This window comes from Chelon labrosus (assembly GCF_963514085.1).
Source record: "Chelon labrosus genome assembly, chromosome: 4".
In the NCBI taxonomy this organism is placed as follows: Eukaryota; Metazoa; Chordata; class Actinopteri; order Mugiliformes; family Mugilidae; genus Chelon; species Chelon labrosus.
Window position 1 is genome coordinate 7799315 of NC_140340.1, and position 25970 is coordinate 7825284.

Genomic DNA, 25970 nt, shown 5'->3' on the forward strand with positions numbered 1-25970 from the left:
AGGGAAGGTGAGGGATGCAGCCTTTGGCTCTGAAACTAGTAGAAAACATCAAATTAAAAGAACGTTTGTTCCCCGACTCTCCACAAAATCTCTCTAAGACAGATCAACCCCTGGTTTGATCTTTTCAACCGTTTGACTCAAATGTTATGGCTACAGACTAATAACTGTTTAGTGTGTGTGCGGCCAAATGTGCACCCAATAGCAATAACGGCCTTTTGCTGAGGTAGAGGGTTATTATTTTGAGCCTTTATCCACCAGTGTCACACCCACTCATCACCCTTGGAAGCACATACACAAACACACGCACCCACTTTGAAACAAATGCGCACACATCTCCACTCTGGGGCTGGAAGGTATATTTTTATTTTGTGCTGGTCAAAGATATGTGGGTGTGATACTCTTTGCGTGCCAACGGAGAGGTAAAAAAAAAAATAAAAATCACTCGGGGAACACACACACACAGCCTTAAACAAATAATGCACACATGCCCACACACACCGTGCCCTCATGCACAAGACGTACGTACGCACACAAAGACACAGACAAATGAGACCTTAGTGAAATAGCTCGTGGGTTTTCTGCTATGGTCATGATTTCCTCCAGGGCTGTGAAAACACTATGCATATGGAGTCCATCTCCTCTACGGCTTAGCGCTGAGACCAACACACACACAATCACACACACACACACAGCAAACCATATTCTCTAACCTAGCACTTTGGGCCTGCTAGTGTAAATGTATGGTTTCTGGCTTGGTGCAGAACCGGCAAAAAGTTGGAAAAGAAAAAGTGCAATAAAAAAAAAAAAAAGCCGATGGGAAATATTGTGGGTAACGTTACAAGAAATTATGTCATAAGCAGGAACTGCCTTAAATTAACAACCCGAGGCCCGTGCATGCGCGTGCACCGTCCTCGTCTGAGGCGTCGGCGAGAAGTCGAAGCAGCGGAAGGTATTCAGGCACGGTAGAAAAAAAAAAAAATCAATAAGAACAGTTGTGTTTTTTTCATCAGAGCGGCCGTCTATTGAGTTACCACAGCTCTGCTAACAGGTTATCAATTCAGGGCAGTGTGTGTGTATGTGTGTGGGGGGGTGTGTGTGTGTGTATATATTCATTAACGTCCTTATCGCAAAACAGGCACACGGAAACTCCACCCAGCTCCGTGTCTCCGTGTGTGTGTGTCTCCCTCTCTCTCTATCTTTTCTTTGACTGGGTCGAGGTGTTGAAGTATTGACCAGTTGCCAGGGGATAGGAGCTATTGATTGTGACTTATCCAGCTGTTTATATTTGAACCCTGGGTTTAACCTCCATCGATCGACACACACCTCGCAGCCTGCAAGGTGTTCGGCTCTGCCTTCCGCTAATGGGGCTAAATGGTTGAGCAACGGTGTGTGTGCCAGTATGTTTTAATATGTTTTAATCATTTATTTATTTTTATTCAAGAACAGTTCAGGGGAACATGTTCTGATTGTGGTGAAAAACTAAAAATCATACTGACAAATATCACTCCGTACCAGACCCAGGTTTTTCCATTGAGTCTTCTTCAGTGTGCTGCAGCTCCGTAAGGTCTCAGAGGTTGCTGGAGTTAATGTGACTATTTTTCCCTTGCATATATAATAATTGGCTTAATAAAATGCATGTCACTGACACTCATTCACTTTACCTTGACTCTCTCAAACTACCGCGCTCAATACTCCACGTGTGCACGCACAGGCCCGTGCGCGCGCCCCCTCACAGACGCGCCGGCACAATGGAGTCGATATAAATTTTTGGTTTTCACTCTCGAAGGGCAAGGTTAAGTCTTTATGCCCCCCCCCCCCCCCCCTTTCCAAAAAGATCCCATCTAAAGGCCTTTCTGCTTCTGTCACCTTTCTTTTCCTCTCCGTTTCCCTAACGCCGAGGGCCCCGACCTCATCAGGTTCAACTATGCAGTTATTAGGTGTGAATGTATGTGTGAGCATGTTTGGCTGGGAGTCGATGCCAGATTTATAGAAAATGAATAGAGAAGGAAAAACTTTAGTTTAGATGACACCGTGTGTGTGTGAGTAATGTGTGTGTGTGTGTGTGTGTGTCATATTGTCATCTGTGTATGCCTGTCTCCCTCCCTCTCCATTTGAAGGGTTGTAATGAGTCATCAGGGAGAGCTGATGTGAATTATTAATATTCAATCATGATGCTGTTCATGAATTAACTGAAGCTTGAGGAGGAGGGGTGGACAGGAGAGAGAGCGAAGGAGGGAGAGAGAGAGCGAAGGAGGGAGAGAGAGAGTGAGAGAGAGAAAGAGAGAGAGGGAGATGGAGGAGATCCCACTTGAAATAGATATGTAGGAAGAGAAAGAGGTAAAGCGGCAGGATATGAAACAGGAAGACGGCGAGACGTTTATAGCAACCGAAAGAACCGAGTGTTCGTTATACGGTCAACGCATGTGAGGTTTTTTCTAAGATTTCCTTTTGATAGTGGGCGGCTTATACGGTTAAACTACTCCACTGATGCACACGTAGTTTGTTTTATTGGATTTGTCGTAAAGCCACAATCATCACAAGGAATCCCCGCCATGACGGACCTGCTCAAAACAGCTATCGACAGGTCAACATCGTTGAAGAAGCTGATTGTTTTTGCTGTTATCTGAGTCAGAATCAGAATGCCTTTAGTGTCCTTGCACGCAGCATGTCGAGAGTTAACGTCATCTCCTGTGTGGTTTTGTAAAAGAGCAAAGAAGAAAAAAAACACAGTATGAAAAAACAACACTCAAACAACAACTCTGCAGTAATAAAAGTGAGGTGGATTGTTAATATATTTTTTAGGGGTGGGATTTTAACGCATTAATTACGATAAATTAATGACAAAATAGCAGTCCCCGGTCCGAGTACGGAGACGTGTTGGCAACCCAAACTTTTTTTTTTTTTTTTTACCATTTGAAGTCAGTACAATACTTACAGTGGCACTTTAACTTTAGGTCTGTTCCGTTTTGGCCAGGGATATTTTCTTTCCTTTTCTACTGTTTTGAATTGAAATGCAATTGAATGCATTTTTCCAGACTTTAAAAGAGCTGGAGTTTACAATATTCATGTCTGTGTCTATTATTTGATTCAGTCGTCCACTAAAATCCATTTTTCAATTAAAAAAATGTTGCTTTTTGGGGCAAATATTGTTATGCGATTAAAATGTGATTAATCGAGATTAATTAATTACAAAGCACAGTAACAGCGTCAAGTATTCAAATCGCACCGCGGATTGCACCGTCCGGAGTCTCAAGCGCTTAGCTCACTTGTTGCTTTTTGGTTAAAACTGTTTGTGAGTCTGGAGGGTTAGGGTTAGGTTTAATTCATTTAATAAAAATGAGACAAAAAAAATGTAATGATAATGCCTTAAATCCTGCTCAGAATCTAATATTTTCTTCCTAGATATGATACTATATTCTGTAATTGCTGCAGAGGTAAAAATCATTGGTGATCACTGTTCATTTACAAACATTACATCCCAGAGTTAGTGATCTGACACTGGTAAACATGGTCTAGATGACTGCATGCATGATTTGCATAGATTAAGTACATGCTGTCCACTCTCAGGTGCTTTTTTATTTAAAATAAAAAATAAAGTTTTTAGTTTTAAGATATCATATAACTGATGGACGACATTTTCCTTAATGAGAAAGGTACCAAAGCCCCACCTCTTCGCATTTGGTGTCACTGAAAAGCCCTAAATGTCCTCTGTAAATAGCAAACGGAGTTAATACAGTAGTATGCAGTGAGTGGGAGATATTCAGATTTACAAATGTCCTCCACAGAGGACAAATCTGAACTACTGGTCGTCAGGAGGTTAAGAGGAAAGAAGGGCCCCGCGAGTGTGTGTGTGTGCGCGCAGTGTGCACAGGAAGCCCCTGCAAGGCCACTCTTTGCAAAATAAAGAGTCAATAAGAAAAAAATGTATCGTTTCAAGTTTGGTAAACCTGAAACAGTTTAGCAACCTTCTCAAAATTCAGAGTTCACTCGTCGTTTGTGTTTGAGTTTTGCAGTCTGTGCCTGCTCAAATCTATTTTCTGTGTAAAGGTAACCAGAGATATGCTGAGTAAGTAACGTAAGCAGTTGTGGCTTTTACAAGAATAAACTTAAAAATGTAGAATTTGTCTCTTTTGGAAAAATGTCTCTTTATACGTGAAATTTCCAGCAAAGTTCAAATTCTTAATATGATTTACTGAAATTAAATCTGAATTGCAAATAAACCGAGGACTAAATACATTTTTGGAGAAATGAAATGCCAGAGTGCAGAAATAAAACGACAAATTTGGAAACTATTTTGAGGGAATATATGAAAGCATCACAAGCAGCACATACGTATATCGGCGGCACTGCAGTTGACATTGTATGTACTGGAGGAAATGGGTTACACTGTCTTGGGCTCCGCTGAGAGTACGCAGCAAAACACCGTGCAAGGCTTACAAGTGATCTTTAGTAGATAAATTCAATTTGTTCTTTCTCGTTTTTTTTGTTGATAACTGCCGCGACAGTGTTTGTCCCCAGACATCACTTTGTATTGACATAAGTGCAGTGGTTCAGTGTGATGTCAGCTTTCATTCTCTATAACTAGTTCTTCGTGGTGGGGCCCTAGGGTTATTGATATTCACATTGTAATCCTGGGTGTTTGTGTGTGCATCTGATAGAGGGGGTAAACAGCTGTCAGAGAGGTTTGGTTTTGACGCGTGCAGGTGTTCTGCTGTCACTCCAGAGCCGGATTGAGGTAGCAGGTTATAGGTTATCAGATGCTCCGCTTGTAAACCTGCCCTGACAGTTCTATCTGTGCGAGCAGGCTTGTTTTGTCAGTTGTGCTCTCTCTGAACCTTAGTGTACGTTTGCAGGTTTGTGCAGTTGGATATGAAATGTAAAGTCACCACCGTGTATCATTTTACCTCAGAGAGGATGGCCCAAGGTTGAGGTTTGATTCGTTATCCCCTTTTCCTACAAGAAAGTGGACTTTCATGTGACTTCCTCTGGCCATGACAAACAGTGGAGTGGTGGTTAGCACCGATGCCTCACAGCAAGAAGGGTCTGTGTGGGTTCTCTCCAGGTACTCCGGCTTCCTCCCACCATCCAAAGACATGCTCGTTGGGTTCATTGGTGATTCTAAACTGGCCGTAGGTGTGAGTGTGATAGACTGGCGACCTGTCCAGGGTGTACCCCACCTCTCGCCCGATTACAGCTGAGATAGCCTCCAGCCCCCCCGCGACCCCTCACAGGACAAGCGGTTATAGAAGAATGAATGAATGAACGAATAACCAAACCTTAGATGCTATACTTTTCCTGATAGCCACACGGAGAGCTTCAAGCTACCCGTTGCTTCATTTTATCCTCTGATACTGCTTTACACATTTTGTATCTTCAGAAACTTTACCATCGACTAGAATTTCAATTAAGCGTCTTTGGGTTTGTACAAAGCACGACTTTGCAACACGCTTTTGTAGTGATGGACACAGGGAAAGTTATGTAGCGCAGCGGGGGGTTAACGATGAAGGGCTTCCATGGTGTTGGCGGAGATGCAGCACCCAGCGGTTTGCTGTCCCTGGCAACCTCCACCTGGCCTAGGTAGGAATGAAACACAGCTCTCAGCTTGGCCGTCGGCTCTTTCAGCCTGGTCAGCTGTTGGACGTCCCGCTGACGCGCACACATCATGCACACACATAAGTTCACAATCGCGCTTAAGAAAGAGTTAATAACTGCTTTCACTCACAAAAAAAAACAAACTCTAAACTGACCTTTCTCTTAACACTGAACTGAAATCCTAGTCCTAAATTAATAAGGAGTGGCAAAATATCACTGTGAGGACAGTTGATCCTTATAAGCAAAGAAAAATAAGCACAGTCTCTCTCACACACATGCACCCTGGCTTTCTCTTGCCATTCCTCTCCTTTCTCTGAAAGTATGTTTCCAACCAAATGTTGTGCAAATTTTAAGTGAAATTCTATCAACTAGAGCTATTTGAATATTCTCAAGAGGGAGTAACAAGGGCACATAATTAAAAGAGCACCAGAAGCTCTTCTGTACCTCTGGCATGCCGGGGCATTTCATCGCTGCTTTCCACCTAATATGGCATTTATGTTCTTTTCTTGAATTCATTTATGTGCTCTGCCACTATTTTTATACTTTATTTTTATTAGCTTTCTGTTGGAGCTGGCGTGCGCAACACTGGGTGGCAGCGTTCTTCTGATTCCACGGCTGGAAATAAAAGAAGAAGAATGCCATTAAGAAAACCTTTCACCAGCTTTTATTGCATCCGTTGCATTGTTTCAACTGTAATTTCTCTAATTTAGTCCACATATCGCAGTGAAAACGATGGGTGTGGTTCATTTTTCAGACTCGGTGCATATCTGTGCATTTCTTTGCAGTCAATAGGCGTGCGTACTATAGATATGTGCATGCACTGTATATATGCATGAATATAAGCGAGCATGTGTGTCAGCGAATGAGACAGGCCAGAGGTAGAATGGTAGAATGCAGTATTCAGGGCAGATTAAATGAGGGTTTTGTTCAGTTTGCTCCAGATGTTGAGTCTGTGTGTTTTATTTTTACATTCTTGGCCTGCAGCCCATATATATTTTGGATGGGGCAGGGAGTATATAATATCAGTGGAAAATGCTGCGGTCTGGTACCTTTTAAATAACATTTCCTCCTTTTTCTGCTGCTGTCCTGTTTTTCTTTCCATGTTGTCTTTTATTCGGGAATGAGCTTTGAGAGGTGATGTTTAGAAAAGCGCTGAAATGAGTCTGGCTGCGGGGTTCAAGGAATCACGGGAGATCTCGCCATGCACACACACACACACTCGCACACACACACACACGACCACAAGACTTAGAACCAAGCACACATGTTGTTGCCGCTGCTAAACTCAAGGAGTAGGTAAAGAGGAAGAAGTTAAGGTCTTTAATGAAGGAGGTCAGGCCTGCATTTTGGGGTGGCCCTCTTTAGGCTGTGGGGAGCGGGAGATGTAGTACTAATATTTGGCTCTGTCCCTTTGGTCAGTGGAAGGAATTATACCAAAGGTGCTCAGGGACCCACATTTTGGGCCCCCTTTCCACTGTTTTTGATTTATTTCAGAACAAATCTGGGCCGAAGCGGGCTAAAATCCGCACTAGAGCAGTTAATGGAGTTGTAAAGCTGGGGAAAGCTCAAGGGAAATATAACCACGAGGCTTAAAACGTTCCCTCAGTCTGTATGTGCATGTCTCTCTCTTTGGTGGGCCCTCGGTTTGAAAGACCTCAGTCGATAGTCCAAAGTAAAAGTTACCCTGTCTTTGCCGATCCTTCACTATGACCCAAAAAGATCTGCTGAGGTCCAAATAATAATGGTCCATGGCTCAGCGTCTGACATTTTAAAAGGGGGCTTCCTCACATTGTCTTCACAGTCATTTATTTGCAATATAAGGCACAGGTAGGAGAGGAGGTGCAAACAGGTGGGAGGTTCTTTCAAGTGAAGCAGCACAAAGAGAGCTCTTGATATTTTGGAGGGACACTTTTGCTCATCGTGTTCTTGGTGCAACATCAATCTCCGGTGATGGGAAACATTCAATGATAGAATAAACAGCCAGTGGAAAATAAACAGTTTGAAGCAGGAACATCAGCCAATCTGAACTGAACTTAAAGATTGAGTAGAGTTGTATACAACCACACAACCACAAGTAAAGGCTCCCGTGTTTCTTGCATGTAGTTGTTCTGTATGTTTTGCAGATGCTCCCGATCGGTTGTTCCGTCCCCGTCCTGTGATGATGTGCATATTTAATGAAAAAAAATAAATGCTGGCCACTGCTTCTTTATACTGCATGAAAAGCTTCTCCTTCAGTTTATCAATTAACTCTCACCATCTTAGTCAGCAGGGCGCATGCAGCCTGTTGATAATCCTGTCAAAGTGCAGTGATCACCCATTGTGCCTCTACCTTTACGCTACAATGTCCACTGACATCAACCTGCTACCAGTCAGCACGACACACATTAGACCATATATGACTGTTCTTCCTCTTCTCAAAGTTTGTTTCTGGAGCAATGCTACACTAGGCAGCGCGATGTGACGATTTAATGCTGATTTAGAATACTGCGGGACACAGTAACCTACGCACGTAGCCTACAGTCAGCTCGTCAGTCGGCGCTAGTTGGTGTAGTGTTTTCTTTTCGCCAGTCGGGTTCATTTTTGTTTCTACTTCCTGCTTCACTTTCAACAATGGCGACTGAAACTTACGAGTCGTACAAATGCTTGTATGTTCAAACCTCCTCAATCAATCTTTGAGCTGTTGCGGTCTGCGTTGCCATGACGCATAGTTACATTTCTGGGGAGGTGCACATCATGCTACGGCATCAGAGTCTACGTGTCTGAGCTGACGTTCATTAGTAATGAAATGGTAATCAGGTGCAGTCACATAAATGGCTTCATCAGAACCAGCTATTTCCATCGATGAGCGCATGTCTTCTCAGTGTTTCGAGTGTGTCCCGCACCGTTGGCATCAGTCGGACCCCAGACGCTGGATTCTCAGCCGCTTTAGCATGTTGAATTCAATTGGATAGAGTCAGTGGCTGTTCAGCTTAGAGAACCAGTGCACAAGAAGTGAACAAAAGTTCTATACCTTCGCAACGACATGGTCGTCTAGAATAAATTAACAGTAGACCAGTCAAGTGTGATGCAAAAGAGGCCAGCTCTGTATGATGGTTTGTGGTTCTTTGTTGCTCCCTAGCCTCCTAGCTAATAGTAGCTCTTTTGGTTTCCAGGTCTTAGGCGCCGGCTGGCCGTTGGCTGTAGTCTTTGAGCTATTAAATAGCAACTTTTTGGCTCAGACATGAGGTGGCGTCACATCAGCCTTTGTCGTCGGTAGTTCTTTGAAGATAGTTTGGTGTGTCCCTACTTTTAATCACCACTATCTCTGATTTATACTCAAGTTGAGCCAGCCCTTTGGCAAGTCTCACCACTGCACATACTGTCCCAGAGGAGCCAAAATAGCAGGTGCACTTGGAAACCTAACGCTTTGGTGCAATTGTTCTTATGCGGTTATAATAGTGCCCAGAGTCTTTCACAGTACGTGATGAAAGGCAGAAGGATTGGACAAGTGTGCCAGCCTGACCGTTTCCCTCTTAGCTTGGTATGCTCTCTCATTTAGTGTAGGGTTTTCTCTTCTGTGGTTTTGTGAAAGTAAGAACAACAGAGTTATCAAAATTGTTCAGTGGTTAAGCAATGACCAGCCCCTATAAGAAAAGAGCACACTGACCAGAGAAGAGGAGCAACCCTCAACTTTCACGGCGTGGAGGGGATTGAATGAGAGCTGCTGAATGAGAGAGGGGAGAGGTGTTGCCGCACTCGTAGTCCGCCCAAGACAGAGAGGGTGGGGACGGTGGTGGGGCAAAGGTCAGCAGAGAGGGGTAGGAGTGGGCGCGCTTGTGAAGGATGAGGGAGTGAGAGAGAGACAGCATCTGGATCCAGAGCTGTTCCCAGCCAACTTACATTTGTTTAGTCTGAAAGACGAGTGTAAGGGAGTAGAGGGGGCAGAGAAAAATGTGAGGCCAGGAGAATTAAAGCATTCAATAACAAAAGGAGGAAGGGGAGAGCTGGTACAAATGTGTGTATGAGTGTGTTTGTGCCTGCATGATATGTCGAGCGTGCACTGCATGCTTACATAAATTTGGAGAGTCATTTTATTCCGGGACTCTGACCGGTTCTTTTAGTGCTGAGCTCTAAGGCTGTAGTGACCACCTGATTTAAAAAAAACCAAAAGGTTAATAAATGAACATGTTCTGAACATCTGTGCATCTCCATGAATTGGCGAGTACTGCAAAAGCGTGTGTGTGCGTGTTTGTTTTGCGCATCCAATGCTCTCACCTCTCTGCTCCCCCTTCGCACCAAATTCAGGCCTCAGGAGAGGTCAGCTCCTCTTGACCTCTGCGTTCCAGAGCCAGCCCCCATAGCTGGGCCACACACACACACATATATGGCCCATAACACTTCTCATGCTAACACGACACACACACACACATCATAAACACTGCTACTACTTCTAGTTTCCTAACACCAACAGCCTGTGCTGTAGCAGCAGACGCATAGATGCTTCTCTGTAGCGAAAATGACAAAAAAAATGAGGTGTTTTTGAAACAACAGTATGCCAAGAAACATTTCTCGAGGAAAAAAACGGCAGTAAAAAGAGAGAGAGAGAGACAGAGGGGGGGAGCGTGCATCTGAAGGCATCCAGTTATAGGCCAGTGTTTTCACCTATCGGGGTGTCCCAAAGCCTTGCTTGCTGCTGCTGCAAAAATGTACAGATAGAGCTTTGTTTAGCAGGAATTTGCCAGTGAGCGTTCTCCAGCCCCTCACTCGCTGACCTTTGGCCTCTATATGCACGCACACACAAACACACACGCAAATCATATTTGGGGATTTCTACGTTGTACAGTACACAACATTAGGCGCAGTCAGACGGGACGTTGTGCCGCTGACCGGAGCTCAATGCCAGCTTTTTGTCAGCTTCTTCTGGCTATGTGCATACAGTATGTGTGTGTGTGTGTGTGTGTGTGTGTGAGTAAGAGAGAGTGTGTGTATTTGCTTTCCTCTGCAGTATATAGATGTATGTGTGTATATATATATATATATATGTTTTAGAACATCTATGTGTAAATTAGAATTTACAGTATGTGAAGGTTGACATGGTTAGAGGCAACAATTTATAGGTAATTGCAGCTGGAGACCTATTGAACGGAGTAAAGCGAGTTTTTTGTGTTTTTTTTGATGTCAATCTATGTGGCTCCATGACCTGTGACCCAGTGTCTTGTCTGTGACCTCATCAAAGAGAGACGAGACAACAAGCATCCCTCTTGAGGACAGCAGCCATTCATCACTCCATCTTTGTCCCTTTTTAGAGCCTTCTGTCCGTCATGAGGAGAAATCAATGTCTTAAAAGGATAGAGAAAGACACAAAGATACAGGCACAAAGAGCACAGTCTCTCACGCACACTCCGTCGTAACGAAGCACAAAAAGAGGGAATCTGTGTGCCGCGCTACTTTATGAGTTTGCTGTGAGGCTCTGGCCATTGTTTGTACTCAAAGTACTTGACCTTGTGATGAATGGAAGCAAATTATTTTGGGGCATGGCGTTTAAAGCCTCAAAAATTGTCTGGTCTCATCGTACCCACCAAAACTTGCTTGAGGAGGAGCTTCTTTAATTATTTTCTTCAAATCATCAATCTTATAAGTCTATTGTTATGTGAAATTACTGCAATTGCAAAATCTATCGTCCATTGGGCTTAGCATCGAGTCGAATCATAAGGTAGTGGCAGGTCAGGAAGTTGTAATAGTATTTTAATCCTGTAATAGTAATAAACATGGATGGTAAAACGGAAAACCGAACAACTAGGTTAGTAAATCAGTCAAACAGCACCCCCATAATTACACTGCTGTGTCATCAGGCTACCACCTTTGACGGCCGATCCTTTTTTCTGACTACCTGGAGTGACACCCAAAAACATCTCCAGCCAATCACATGTCTTTGTTTCACTTCACTTCCTTTCTTCAAAACAGGTATTTTTGCCTGTAGTGTGAACAAACCATTATTCTGTGTCAATCAGCTTTATTTGTTCTACAGACGATGTCTTAAATCTTTATCTAGATGTTATCGTATTGGTGGTATGTTGTAGAAGTTTACCAAGTTTTCTCTCAACACGTTTGATTTGTGTATTGTTGCAGTTATTGATTAACCCGTGAGGGCTGTTTTACAGGTTATCAACGCTAAAATGTTTGGTCAAAATCTGAAAGTACGTCCGTAGAATGACTTCATACATTTTGTGTTTTTCAACTTGTCTGCGTCTGCGTGGGTTCTCTCCGGGTACTCCAGCTTCCTCCCACCGTCCAAAGACATGCTCGTTAGGGTTAATTGGTGATTCCAAATTCGTCGTAGGTGCGAGTGTGAATGGTTGTCTGTCTCTCTGTGTTAGCCCTGCGATAGACTGGAGACCTGTCCGGGGTGTAGCCCGCCTCTCACCCTCCAGAGGACAAGTGGTTACAGTAAAATGAATGAATGATTCATGTTCAACACAGAGCTGAACCTACATTGCATGATTCCAACAAAGTACACCTCCCACACCTGTCAGTTAGAGAGTTAACATTTACTCTGTTTAAACTGTAAAGCTATTATGGCTTTAAACTGTGTCACTGTGAGGAGTACACTATACTGTACATATCTGAAACGGTTTTGGTTGCAGCAGCTGGGCAGACAGCATTCAATCCACAGATGAATGCCACAACCTAGGGCCATAGAAAACCAAGAATACAAACACCAGCTTCCTTTTATCTCTCTGAATACCTGCAAACAATAGCTTACATCAAGGAATCCATTAGACTGGTCCATCCTCAAACAGAAACATCTTTGAAGGCCTTCTGTTGTTCAGCCTAGACTAAAGACTGCTGTAGCTTGTCGGCACGAGAAATCTGAGGGTATGCATTCAAAAGTACCCCCCCCCCCCCCTCCAAAAGTCGCAAATTGACCCCAAAGCGGTTACATTAATGTACTTTTTTAATTATGGACAGAAGAGTAACAGCGATGTAGTTATACATATCATCAGAGCGCCATGGAGTTTAATTTGGTACAGTATAACACTTTATCAGTTGAAACATGCACCATAATGAAATCCTTGATATAATTTAAGCCAGTGCGTTATATTTATTTATTTATTTAACCAGGCTGTACACGTTTATTACCATTTGAGGAACTGTAGTTTTTTTTGTCACTTTGTGTGGCTCAATTTGTTAGCCGCAGAGTACGCTGCTTGATTCATTCTAACTTGAAAGGTATCCGACTCAAAATAACATTAACGTTACATTCAAATAACTTGTGTGGAAATTAGCTGTGCTAGATTGACATACCTTTTAATGATCTGAGTTTGAGTGTTTGAAAGCAGACCCCATGCATACACTGTATGTTGCTCTGCTCTGCACAACTCAGCACCATACATAACTGTTTGACATATTAAGAGCAGTTGTTTGGAAGTTGTCCCTCTAAGGCTTTGTTAATTTTGTTCTATTTTTATTTTTTTCCTCTTTTAGAAGCTGCCATGTCTCACGGTGGCTACAAATATATGGCAACCCATATTTTCCGGGGCACTTCTGCCAGTTTTAGCCAGTTTTAGCCTACTCTATATTTTCACATTTACATTTCAATATTTAGTTCTTCAGAACTAAATATATCACTATATTTAGTTCATCATCCAGATCTGCAGGTCAATCTACAGATGATGATAACAGGTAACTCCGGACCCAACGGGGAATAGCATTAGCTTATCATAACAAAATATTGGTGATGAGCAAGTTTTGCGGCAAGTTTTGCGGCCCAGTGTACATCTTCATGGATGTACACTGATCTAATTATCTCCTGAACGAGTGCAAATGACACAAAAGTTATATGAGTTAGTAAACGATGGTATTTTATGCTAGAAATAAGGTCCAGGTTGTAAAAAACAGTAGTTCCCCTTTAATAGATTAAAATATTTAATCGCGATTGATTGATCGCATGATTTCCATAGTTAGTACGCGATTAATGCAAATTAATCACATATTTTAAAAATATTTTTTAAACGCACATTAAATTGTTATTTAATTTTAATACATTATGAACATGGGAGTGAACAAATAGGCTAGTGTGATGTAAATGTAAGTCCCGCCCCCAAAAAATAGACAAAATATACTCATTTAGCCACACATTTAGCTGTAGCTGTTGAAATTTTTTTTTTGTTTGTAGAGTTGTCCTGGCACATCTGTCGCAATTTATCCAGCCTGGTCTGCCTTTGGGGAGGAGGGGCTCTCTGCTCTCAGACTTGTTTCTTTATCCATTCCTTCCCATATTACGTTGCGGGCTGAGGTCATAATAATTGAAGGTATGTGCGTCAATATTGCCTCAAAAAAGATTTGTCGCGGGAAAAGGAATTTGAGTTCACACGTTATTAGCATGTTCATTTTCCCAGCCTTAGAATATATACACATGCAATTAATAATAATTGGGTAACTTTATTTTAAGGACATCATTCATGGGTATGGGTTTATACTGTAGGCATATCTGTCTGCTTGTGTGTGTGTGTGTGTGTGTGTGTGTGTGTGTGTGTGTGTGTGTGTGTGTGTGTGTGTGTGTGTGTGTGTGTGTGTGTGTGTGTGTGTGTGTGTGTGTGTGTGTGTGTGTGTGTGTGTGTGTGTGTGTGTGTGTGTGTGTGTTGCTCTGTAATGGATCAGTATGAATGCCTCGTTAGCAAGCGCCACTGAAGCCCTGTAGGCCCTTCAGAGTATGAGTACCATTTTAGAGAGCAGCTTTTGCAGTAGCATTCTAACTACCACTTACACAATACGTTCTGCTCTCTCTCACACACACACACACTCTATCTCTCTATTACACACACACACACACACATTAGCCCACGCACATACACTCAACAAGCACTTGCGTGTGTGGGCAGCTGGATGAATTGATGAAACAGGATTCTGCATCCTCTGGGGAGCAGAAACACACCACTCTATTTAGCATCAGAAAGGCTACATTCACTCTTTTCATCTGAGAGGTGAACTGGGGAATGCCCTTAAGGTGTGGGCCGGGGGCTAAAGATGGTTACAGGGGTTTAGGTGGGCAGCAGACCATGCCTTCGGTGCTGTGGTTCTTGCTCTGCCCAATAACTATAACTGTAAATAGTCGGGGGAACTTTTCATATTCTCAGTTTCTCTTCTCTTTGCGTGTGTTTGTGTCATGCACCTGTTTCGGTCTTTCTTGTTCCTCCGCTCTAGCCCATCGCACCCCGTTCCCCATTTTCTTATTAAAAATGTCTCTGAAGGGAGCACGCACACGGGAACAGGTAGCAAAGTTTCTCTGGGAGTTTTTCGCAGCAACACCAAACAAAACATAAAACGAAGCTAACGCAAAAGAGTGATGGCGGCGGCGAGGGGGAGGGGGAGGAGGAGGAGAGAAGAGAGGGAAGCTATTTTCTCTGGTTTTTGAGGCTGTACCGCGTGTTCTTCTGACAGGTGGGAGGGGAGATGAAGTGTGCATTGTGTTCGCTTGCTAATTAGCATCGTTAGCGGGGCCCATCCGCTGTGAATGGCAGAGATAGCGTTAGAGAGGTTTATGCGCAGTGAGCGGTGGAGATAGGGGGGAAAAAGCGCGCGGCACGGGCAAAAGCTGTATATGCTAACGCTACATTAGGTCTGATAAACTTGCAGGTCTTTAATGGTCCCAGCAGGGGAGGGAGGGAGGGGAGGAGGGGGGAGAGACGAAGGCAAAGACGTGTAAAGAAGTGTACACCAGTCTGCTTCAGGCTTTCCTTTCAATGCTCCGAACGCAAGCTCTATAGAGCTCATAAAACCACGGTGACACACGCATAAGATAATGAGCCATTGTGTGCGTGTGTGTGTCTCTTTACAGAGGTTTGGGTGTAGTGATTTTGAGATCAGACTTCTCTGCTTTCATCTTGCCTCTTGACACTCGGGTTACACACAGGGTATAGGTTACCAGCCACTGGCTATATGAATAGTCCTGTTAGCGGCGGATTCACGTTACAAACACACACCCACACACACGCTTTTAAGTCTTCTGAACAAAACAGCAGTTTATAAAGTGCTTCGGCTCATATCTGATGCTTTTATTTGTATCACAGTGATAACCGCTATGTGTGTGTGTGTGTGTGTGTGTGTGTGTGTGTGTGTGTGTGGGGCTGTGCTGCACTGACTCAGGGGGTCACGTAAAACTGCCGGCATCATCCACTCACCCTGTGTTTTTTTCCATAGTGGCCTTTACCCCGCCTCCCTTCACTTCCTTCCACTCTCTTCCTTTCGCTGTCTTCATTTCATCCCCTCTAGTGTCAAGAAAAGGCCCTTGAGGCTGTATTGCTCTCTCTTTCGAGGCATACACACAAGCACACACACACACACACACCCTCCTCCCTAAAAGACCCGTAGGGAGAGAAGACCATCATAGCAGTACGGAGGAATGGGAGTCACACCGATAGGCGTTCTCAAACGGAAACATCTCGCCGGACAACTGTATCTCGTAGGAATTGCCTTCACGTAACCCTCAAGTGCAACGGCAAATTAGTTATGTAGGAAATGTAATTGTGACCATAATTGTGGACACAATGTGGAAACGTCATTTGAATTAAGTCACTTTTTCACGGTTAAGTTCAGGCATTCACCGCACTCAGCTGAGATCATGGTGTGGTTTATTCAAGCACTCATTAAAACGTTACCAAAAACCAGTGTCTAAATTTAACCAAAGTGCTTTTGTGCCTAAACAAACAACTGAGTGTCAGTTTGTGTCAATCAGTATAATTTTCACTTTCAACATTACATGGGAGTCACGTAATTCTTTACCTCTCCACTCATGCCAGTATAACAATTGTAGTATCACACTTAATTCCTCTTAATTTGCCTAATGTGTGCAGTGACAGGGCGTTCTAGTTGTCTTGCCGAGCGAGTATTGATGGTGGAGTAAAACAGCATCTCACCTTATTTTTTAATCATCTTAATGCGCTAAAATGTAATAATTTTTAAATAAAAAAAGCTTTAAATAATGAGTCTGAGTCACACCAGATAGGACAAAATGCAGTGCCTTCATGAAAATTCTTCACAAACCTCCACCCCTCTCTGGCTCCCTGATCACTCATTTTGTTTTTTGCCAGATACCTGTAATACTAAGGTGCGGGTCTCCAGTGCAGAGGGCTACTGTTAAAAAAAAAAGTTAAATCTGGCTCAACTTAACGTGGCGTCATCTAAAATACGCTAGCAATCAAATAACAGTATGCTCATGTTATTACTTCACAGTGAGAAAGGTGTAGTTTTACTGTTTCATGGCTGCAGTCACGATGGATGATAAAAGATGACTGTCTGCAATTATAAAATCCTTTCTTAGAATGTGTAAATTACTGTGCTGTCAAACTTATTGATCTGTTATTCAAACTGCATCTTGGATCCTCTTGGGTCCTGGAACAAATCTCCACCTAACCTACTGGTGTGAATGGTCTGATACCCAGCTAGGGTATCAGGGTAGCCCTCAGTCACTACCCAGTCCCTCACTCAGACCGGGACTGCTAGCGCTAACAGCTCCGTTGGCACCGTAGGGCTGAAGTGCTTCGGTGGTGTGCAAACTCTGTTTTGCACAATTTGCACAAAACCATGCTTTTATCAAGGCTTCCATCAGGTAGTTTTTTTTTTTTTAAATAAAATTTGCCGTCCTAGCAACGTGCTTTTATCCGATTCCTCCATTTTGGTAGCCGTTAGCCGAGCTCTAGCATCAGTGTAATCGGTGTACCAGGAAATAGTGCACTGACAAAAGTTCCGTGTTGTTTGGAATACAAACTGCGATTAAATGCGTTAATTTTTTTAACGCGTTAGTTTTTTTGTTAAAGTCCCACCCCTAATATTTTTATAATAATTCCTCACTGATCAGCTAGAATGGCATGTTTTCATGGGTCCACAACTTGGATTAAAGTATACGCCGATCAACCACAACATTAAAACCACTGACAGGAGAAGTAAATCTCGAAAAAACATGAAGAACAGCCCAAGGTGTTGACCTGGCCTCCAAATTCACTAGATCCCAAACTGATCAAGTATCTGTGGGATACAGAGGCCCCCTCCCCTCAACCCATAGAACCCAAAGGCCCCCCACTAACAATATTCTGTTACCAGACACCACAGGACACCCTCAGAAGGCCCATGTCCATTCTCTGATGAGTCACAACTGTTTTGGAGGCACAAGGGAGACCTACATCATATTAGGAAGGTGGTCATAATGTTATGTCTGACGTCGACACACCTACTTCTGCAGAAGTTCCTCACAGCGACGCCGATTGGTCCTCACCTCTGTGGCTCAGCCCCTAGTGTAAACCTCGAAGCCCGGTGTGATGCCTTATTGTGATCTCCTGAATCCTGCGAGAACGTGGCACAAAGCCGCCCTCGCAAGGTTTAATTGAAAATGTCACTGACACAATGCAAAATGGCATTTTGCACAGCTGGAGGCCGCACCGATGGCGTCATCCCCTGTGTTCATTTTAAAGGTTCTCCAAACCTCTACCTGAATTGTTGCTCACTTTCATCAGCAAATGAACAAATACGTTAAATATCAGCAGCGGCGCAGGCAGCACCATCCAAACAAAGACGGCGAACAAAGTTTTTTTACTACGCTGAGCACTCTTATAGTCGTCGTGATAGCAATGTGCCGCTGTGTGCCTTCAAAGGGAATTTCAGCTTGAATGGTAAAAGCTCGACTCAGAAGTACACTTTAATTTACATTCACCATACCTGACATCACCTTTCACAGTGTCTCTCTCGTGTCAAGCATTTAACAAGTCAATCTATATTTATGTTTTTATAGCAAGGATACCGTTTTAAAAAGTCCTTTTAAAAGCCGATCTGCCTACACGGGGCTTTGTGTCTGGCCGACCGGCTAACCGAGCTGCTCAGTTTGATTGAGGAATCAAGAGGACGCCATCGAGAGCTCGCTTTATGAGAATGGTGCATGTGTGAGATTACAGTTTACAGTGGCTTTCCGGCTCTGATGAGCACTCCCCTCATTATGCCCGACTTCAGTGCATTACAAATCCCCTCAGATAACAACATCTCGCGGGCCTCTATCATCCTTGTACAGTGCGGCGGGCGAGCATTTCATTACACTGACACCCGTCATAATCCTCCGACCAGCGCGGCCCTCACGGAGCATCAAGCAGATGACTTGGGAACAGAGGAAAAGAGAGGGGATGAGTGAGCCAGACGTGAGGACGGGGTGGTGGTGGTGGCGGGAGGGGGGGGTAATGGTGTGTGTTTGTAAATAATCTCCCTGTCACGGTGGTAAATAGCAGTTTATTTAACAAGCATCACATCACAGGAGCGCTTTCACCCTCCGCCGCCCCGTCTCTTCTTCGTCCTCCCTTCATCCCTCCTTGCCTCCTCTCCGGCGCTCTCGTCTCGGGCTCTGCGGTTACAGCGGAGCATTAATAATAATAACAATGATAAACAGAGAGGAGAGATAACCACAGTAGTGTGTGTATAAGAGGCCCTCGCGCTCAGCCAGCTTACAGCGCTTAGCCCCCATTAAAGATGGGATGCGGAGGGGGCGTGGGGTGGTGGTGCTGGTGCTGCTGGTGGCGGCAGCGGCGGCGGTGGGGGGCAGCAGCAAAATAAGAAGCTGTTATTTTGCATGATATTAACCACATGAAAGCGCGCGGCTGCCGAGGACAGTAAAAGTCGCTGAGGAAGACGGAGGGAGGGTGCAAGAGAGGGAGGCTCGGTGGAAGAATAATGTAAATAGTGAGTGGATGAGTGTGCATGCATATGTGTGTGTGTGTGTTATCATACGCGGCGCTGTCAGACGGCCCATTGTTTGGGAAGCGATAAAAGGCAATTTCCCAGAGTCCCTTGTAGAACCACACGCTCGGCTTAATTTGAGGGCCATTTTCCGTGACAGTGTTGACAGTTTATACATCTCTCTCCCTCTTTTTTCCTCTTCCTTTTCTGTGTGTGTGTGTGTGTGTGTGTGTCTCTCTATCTCCCTTTCTCTCTCTATTTTTCCTTTTCCCGTGCTCCCTCTGCTCATCCTGTGTGTGCACGCTCGCTTTGTAGTAAAGAGGCCTGCATTCATGTCTGTGTTTATTAGTATCTCACCCCCGTGTTTGGCATGTTCCCTTTGAGAAGGCAACAATACCTGATACTCTAATACCTGTCAGAACACACACACACACACACACACACACACAGAGCCCTCCACGTCTGATGGGAATGTTTTTCCCTCTGCCCTGTCTTAATCTTGCCCCGACACGGAGCATTGTGAGCTGTGCTGCGCTGCCATCAGAGGAGAGCATGTCCTCTCATCATCCTGAGAGAGGGCCTATTAGAGGAGCTGAGGATGATGGGAGGCAGAGAGGAGAGAGGGAGAAAAGAGAGGAGATCGCAGGTTCAGGGCAGGATAATTGACACGGAAGCTCCTATTGCCTGCGGAGGAGGTTTTTTTTTTTTTTTTTCTTCTTTTTCTGTGCCATGCCTTTAGTGAGAGAGCAAACAAGACATTGTGAACAAACACGCACGCCCCGCCATGTACAGTACATTCATGCACACACTCTGCGCTGTGTTGTGCGAGCAAACAGCTTTTCTCTTCTGTGCGTGTCTGTCTGTGTGTCTGTCTGTGTGTGTGTGTGGTATTGTGATCTGCACTGGTTGCTTAACTTTAGGGCATGTGGCCTTGAAAATGAAATGTCAAACAAACACAGAGTTACTGGGTTCGGTGACGCCGTGGCTAGCTTGTGTTTTAACCTTTCTGTTTGCTCGATTGTTTGCATAAGCGATTGATTTCGCTGTATTTTTGTCAGACCTCACACAATAATGCATCGATTGCGAAAAAAGATAAAAAAATTTAAAAAAGCCAAGTCAAATAAAATGCAAAACGCTAAAAATAACAAAGCTTAGGATGGAGCCAGGACCGTTCTCTTTAACACTTAAGCAACACCTATGTTTGAGGCTTGAGGCCCATGCTCTTACATTTTTATCATGGTATAAACTTAAGCACGGAGCACAACTGTATATTTCACAGTGTATTTACCTTTCTCAAAATTTAGATTCAAACACTTCTGAAGGTGTTAGGCACTGGTATTGCAACGGCATACTCTTGACTGCAGTACTAGGACACATTTCACCGAGTAAAACGATTTGTTGTGCAAAACTGCGATGATGAGTGGAATACAATAGGCACCATTCCCCACAGCTGCTCCGCGAGTCACTTGGCGTTTGCAGGAGAACACATTCTCTTTCTTTCCTCATGTTCTGAAAGGCGCTTTGATTTGATTTGATAAAAGGCTGCTTGTGTTACAACTAAATCATTCAGTCTTTCTGCGAGTCCGTTTTAAAACGTACGTTGCACCAACCTTTTTTCTTTTACCAGCTTCTGTTTCCAGAGCTTTTATTATTTATTTGTTTCTTCAGTTTAAACAAAAAAGCAGCATGAGCTCTCACGTTGATCAGACGGTTTATCTTCTTTCCTGTAGACCAGGCACGGTTTGGAGAATTACGGCCTCCCACTGGTGTATTTACTGTATGTCGCTGCACATACCCCACGCCAAATTCACCCCTTTGTACTTTCTATATGGTTTATACCGAACACCTCTACCTTTCTTCATGAGAATTTGAAATTCCCCCTGTGCTTGGCACTAACATATTCTCCTGGTGAAACAACAGTTGAAATCAGTTTACTGGTGCAAAGGCCAGACACATTTTGAAACTGAGATAAACCAATTGTGCTTTAAATGCAAATTAAATTTGAAGTAAACCATTAATATCTATTAAAATCCAAATTTTGTAACTTTTTTATTTGTTGACATACACCGATCATACATAACATTATGACCACCTTCCTAATATTGTGTAGGTCTCCCTTGTTGCCTCTGTGACTCATCAGAGAATGGACATGGGCCTTCTGAGGGTGTCCTGTGGTGTCTGATAACAGAATGTTGTTAGTGGGGGGACCTTTGAGGGGAGGGGCCTCTGTGGATCATCCCACGGATACCTGATCAGTTTGGGATCTAGTGAATTTGGAGGCCAGGTCAACACGTGCTGTTTTTTTTGTTTTTTTTTGTTGTTCCCAAACTGTTTTTGTGTGTGTGCCTGGCTGCTGCCATCAAGGAGTGTCATTGCTATGGGGTGGGGGTGCCTGGTCTGGTCTAGGTGGGTGCTACATGTCTAAGTAACATCCACACCAATGAATGTCAGGTCCAAACGTTTCTCAGCAGAACAATGAATTGTCACAAGATGGTCAATGTTATTAACTTCTCCTGTCAGTGGTTTTAATGTTGGTGTAAAGGATAATATTAAATTACATTAAGGAACAAATGGCAACCTTCCATGTTTAAGTCAGATGTTTTGTTTCCCTGTCCATCAACCCCAGCCTCCTCCCTTGTCATTAGTACCATAATCAAAGTAGCTGGTTTGGTTAGATCATAATTACTATGACGACTGTAGGGCTTTTATATTTGAACATAACATGTGTCGTACATTTTGGGGCAATTGATTAAATAACCGGTGCTGTTGTTTTCCTTGAGAGACACACAGTCCATCCCCGTGTGCATTAAACACGTGTATCCAAGAAAATGTGCAAGAGACAACACCCACGGATGTTGCATCCTCACGTCATAGTTTTACCAGGGCTGACTGGGTTGCGTGTACGCTCTTACTATCTCTGCTCTGGCATCCAGACCTGCAGGAAAGCAGGTGAGACTATACAGGAGCTGTTGCATTTCTTCTCCTAAGCCCCCAACTGAAGCAGCAACACAGTAGCTCAGACAAAGATAAAGCTGCGCGGCTATCTGCTTACCATAATCTATAACCTATAAAAAGAGATGAAAAGACTCCTGGCCATTCTATTCCTTAACTCTGTTATCATTTTTTTTCCAAAGCTGAGCTCTCCTGCTTTTTTTCCCCCATACTCTGAGGCTACTTTATTGTATTGTGGTGAGAAAGAATTCTTATTGTATGTTTTTTTATTATTATTATATTTCATTGTCTGTGGAGAATTCCCCACACTGGTGGCCTGGTGAACAAAGCCAATGAAGGGGGATTGATAAAGGCGTATTTTGAGTTTGATGGGGGCACTATCTGCCCTTTCTGCGCGATACGTCAGTCTTCAGCGAAAAGTGGATTAAAAAAAAAAAAAAAAACTGTGCATGCCACAGTCTATTCAGTCTCACAAAGTTGCAGTCCACAGAATAAAGGCCAAAAACCACGAAGTCTTTAAAAAGTGGCATAAAGGGTTTTGCTTATTATCTAAAGCCAGCGAGTTTTAGCAGACTTTGGCAGAAAAATTCAGTACGTTCTCTGTGTTGTTTGGAGGAAGTGTCCTGCGTTCGGACTCCTCTCCTCTCCCTCTTCGTTACAAATGGTCCCACGTAGGAAATGAGAGTATTGTTATTTCAGACTTAATAATGTTACTGGACTCAATCAGGACACCGCTGCTCTATCAAACCCCTACTATCTCCAGAGATAATTTAATCACCAAATGCCAAACTGCCACGCCACATTTAGGTGTAATTTTCATCCATGCAAAGGTAATTTGTTTCAGTATTATGAATTAATTAAAGCCTAACGAAGATGGAGAAGGCTGCAGAATGTCTAATCAACAGGCCCTTGAAGACTGATTGATTCTCTCTCCTCCGCACTCCGGCCCATCATGCTTTGTCGTCCTTGTTGTGACATCTTCTATTCCCCTTTTCTGTCATTACTCAGGTTTTTTTCCCCCCCTCTCTGTACAGCTGTCTATCTTTCTGTCTTAACAGGACGGCCCCCTGTCTCCGCGAATATGAAGATTTAGACTTCACCAAAGCCGAGGTGAGGTATCTCCCAGTCAGATACGGTAGTGGTCTGTTTGATGAGGCTGTCCTCCTGGGAGAAATGACGGCATTAGTCATTTCCTTAAGTCTCTCAACATATGTATATGTTCAAGTGACAAAGCCCTCTGGCAGCCGTGGCAATTACGACAGGAGCAGGAAGACAGGCGACTTTCTTAAAGAGCAATAAAGCGCTGGTGGGAATGTGGTCGGGGTGGATGGACGGATCAGCAAAACTTTATTTCTCCTCCACCGGCGGTCAGCTTTTATTATTTTAACAACAAAAGTTCATTGTGAAGAAACGATTTCTGCCTTTTTTCCTCAACTTTACCACGTTGGGTTTGGGACTATGTTAATTAGCCATGTTCAGAAAATGCCTATTCTAGACACAAAATAGTTTTTGGGTTCATGTGGAGGACTGGTCGGCTTGACTCAATGCATCCATCTGTCTGTCTGCTTATTACTTACTTAGTAAGAGATACATCTGCTCCGTGGCATGCTTTATTATTCTAGTCTTCCCTGCAGCTTTTCTTGTTCTTGTTGACATTTAAACTTTGCTTAATACATTCCTTATTCACATATATGACAGTGTGAAGCGCATCGGGGTGGAGCCACGTGTCACTCAATCATCCTTGCAGCTGCTTGTCCCAGGGGCCCGGGACTTTGTTTTCACATACATGTACATGCCGCAGGGTACCTGAAAGCGTCCTTTTCACCCCTAAACACTCACGCACGGCACCGCGCAGCAGAGCAAAAAAACACTCGACGGCATAAATCAAGGTCAGAATCTGCCAAAGTTGTACACAGACAAGCCCTTCTCACGCACACACCACACATGTCAGGTGTTATCTGTCTTTCAGATCTTCAGGCATGTACACCGTGTGTAGCTGCGCTGAACTTTACACACACGCACACACACACATGCGGATTCACGTAAAAATGCTCTCGCCCAGACACATACAGTAAATACAACAAATGCCTTCTCATCGACCAATAACAACATACCTCAGCAGCTGATAATGTAAATATTTATCCTGCATGCTTGAGATAGCCAATGCATGCTACGTGGCAGAGACAAAAGGTTCCAAGTCGGTCTGGTTTGACAATGAAAGAATGAACCTTTCACAAACTCCGCTATTGCAAACACAACAAACACAACCTGTGATTATGAAAAACGCTGCAACGACAGTGTCTTAACTTTCACCACCGAGGGAAAAGGGAAAAGGAAAAGAAAAAAATAAGTGACATTCTTGTCTTTTTACTGTGAGATGTCTACAACAGCTGGCAGCTGAAATTATGTCCAGAGACGAGATGAAGTTAGAACAGCGGGGTGAGAGTTTACGGGCTGAAACCCTCGCTTCAAAGAAAAGGTTTTTGAATGCATCCAAAAATCAAATTGGATGGGTAAAGACAGCAGGGAGAGAGGACAGATCCTTCAAATGGGTTTGGTTGTGATATTATTACTTGTTTGATGAACTCGGAGCTGTGTGTGTTTACTGTACATCATTGGCTTTGCACGCAGATTAACCTCTTAATCTGAATTTTCACTGTACCATCCACATAGTGTTAAGATACCTGTAAGCTTGTTTGACAATGCAAAGTTGTGCTCAGTCAACAATTAAGGGAAACTGATAAGAACTACTGATTCAAGGAAATACAAGCCGCAGCCTGAGGAAGCTTCGAAAGCAAACGACTAGTCAGTGCAGCCTCGCAGCTAGCGCGCCGTTCATCGATTTCCGACTCTGCGAGCAAAGTTTGCGCGTAACAGTCAAAGATCAAATGCTTCCACACGAGCAGCCTCCTCTCGCTGACTGTTGTCACGTACGACGGCATCGCGGTCACACCCAGAACACGCCACGCTTGTAGCTGCCAATCGTTCTGGTTGTTCAAACCAAAGCCTGGCAAGATTGGCAAGGATTTCAGGTGTGATCTTGTGACTCTCCGAGAATTCGGCTATGTTGTGAGGTGAGGCCTGAGAAGGAGGTGTGTTTTCACCAAATTACGACTTCAAAAAAATCTGCCTTGGAACAGTCAGCGGACACAGTCTTGGCAAGTGTAAGTGTTGCGTGTTCAGAGTCTTGTTGTTTTGTACCCAGTGATGCATGATTGCGAAAATCTAAAAATCTAAAGAGACTTTAAGTGGCGCCGCATGTTTTAAATGTGACTTCCATGTGCAGTAAAAGAGAGAGAGAGAGAGAGAGAGAGAGAGAGAGAGAGTGCCAGAACGAGGTAATCAGTGGCTAGGGTCAGAGTAAAACTGGTTGAGCTCATTCGAACGAATTCCATAAAACAAACATTGTTTAGTGACAGACACCAGGGTGTGTGTGGGTCTGTTTGTGCGCTGTTTATTTAGACTCGATGTGGCACCATGGGAAATGCAAAAGGGAGTGTCTCCAGACAAACAAAACAGCATAGTTCTCAGACAGGCCACTATTTAAAGGGCAATTTCACTCAAATTACAAAACATATTTTCCTAATTGTAGTAAGCCATGGGGGCAGTTATGCTATTATGGCCACCGTTTTGAGATTATTTCTCTGCTGCAACCACGATCCAGAGGAGAAGAGTGTAATCAAATTACATTTGAAAAATACTGTTACTCTATCATGCATCTAGAGATGCATCTG

At 43.7% G+C, this 25970-nt stretch overlaps 1 protein-coding gene across 1 annotated transcript in view; it reads left to right on the forward strand.

Moving 5' to 3' along the window:
• Positions 1 to 24775: 24775 nt before the first annotated feature.
• Positions 24776 to 25970, forward strand: part of foxp4 (forkhead box P4) — a 112810-nt gene continuing 111615 nt past the window's right edge. The window contains exon 1 of the mRNA XM_084543723.1: positions 24776 to 25400. The gene's annotated coding sequence lies outside the window, so the exon portion shown is untranslated. The remainder of the gene's footprint in view (positions 25401 to 25970) is intronic.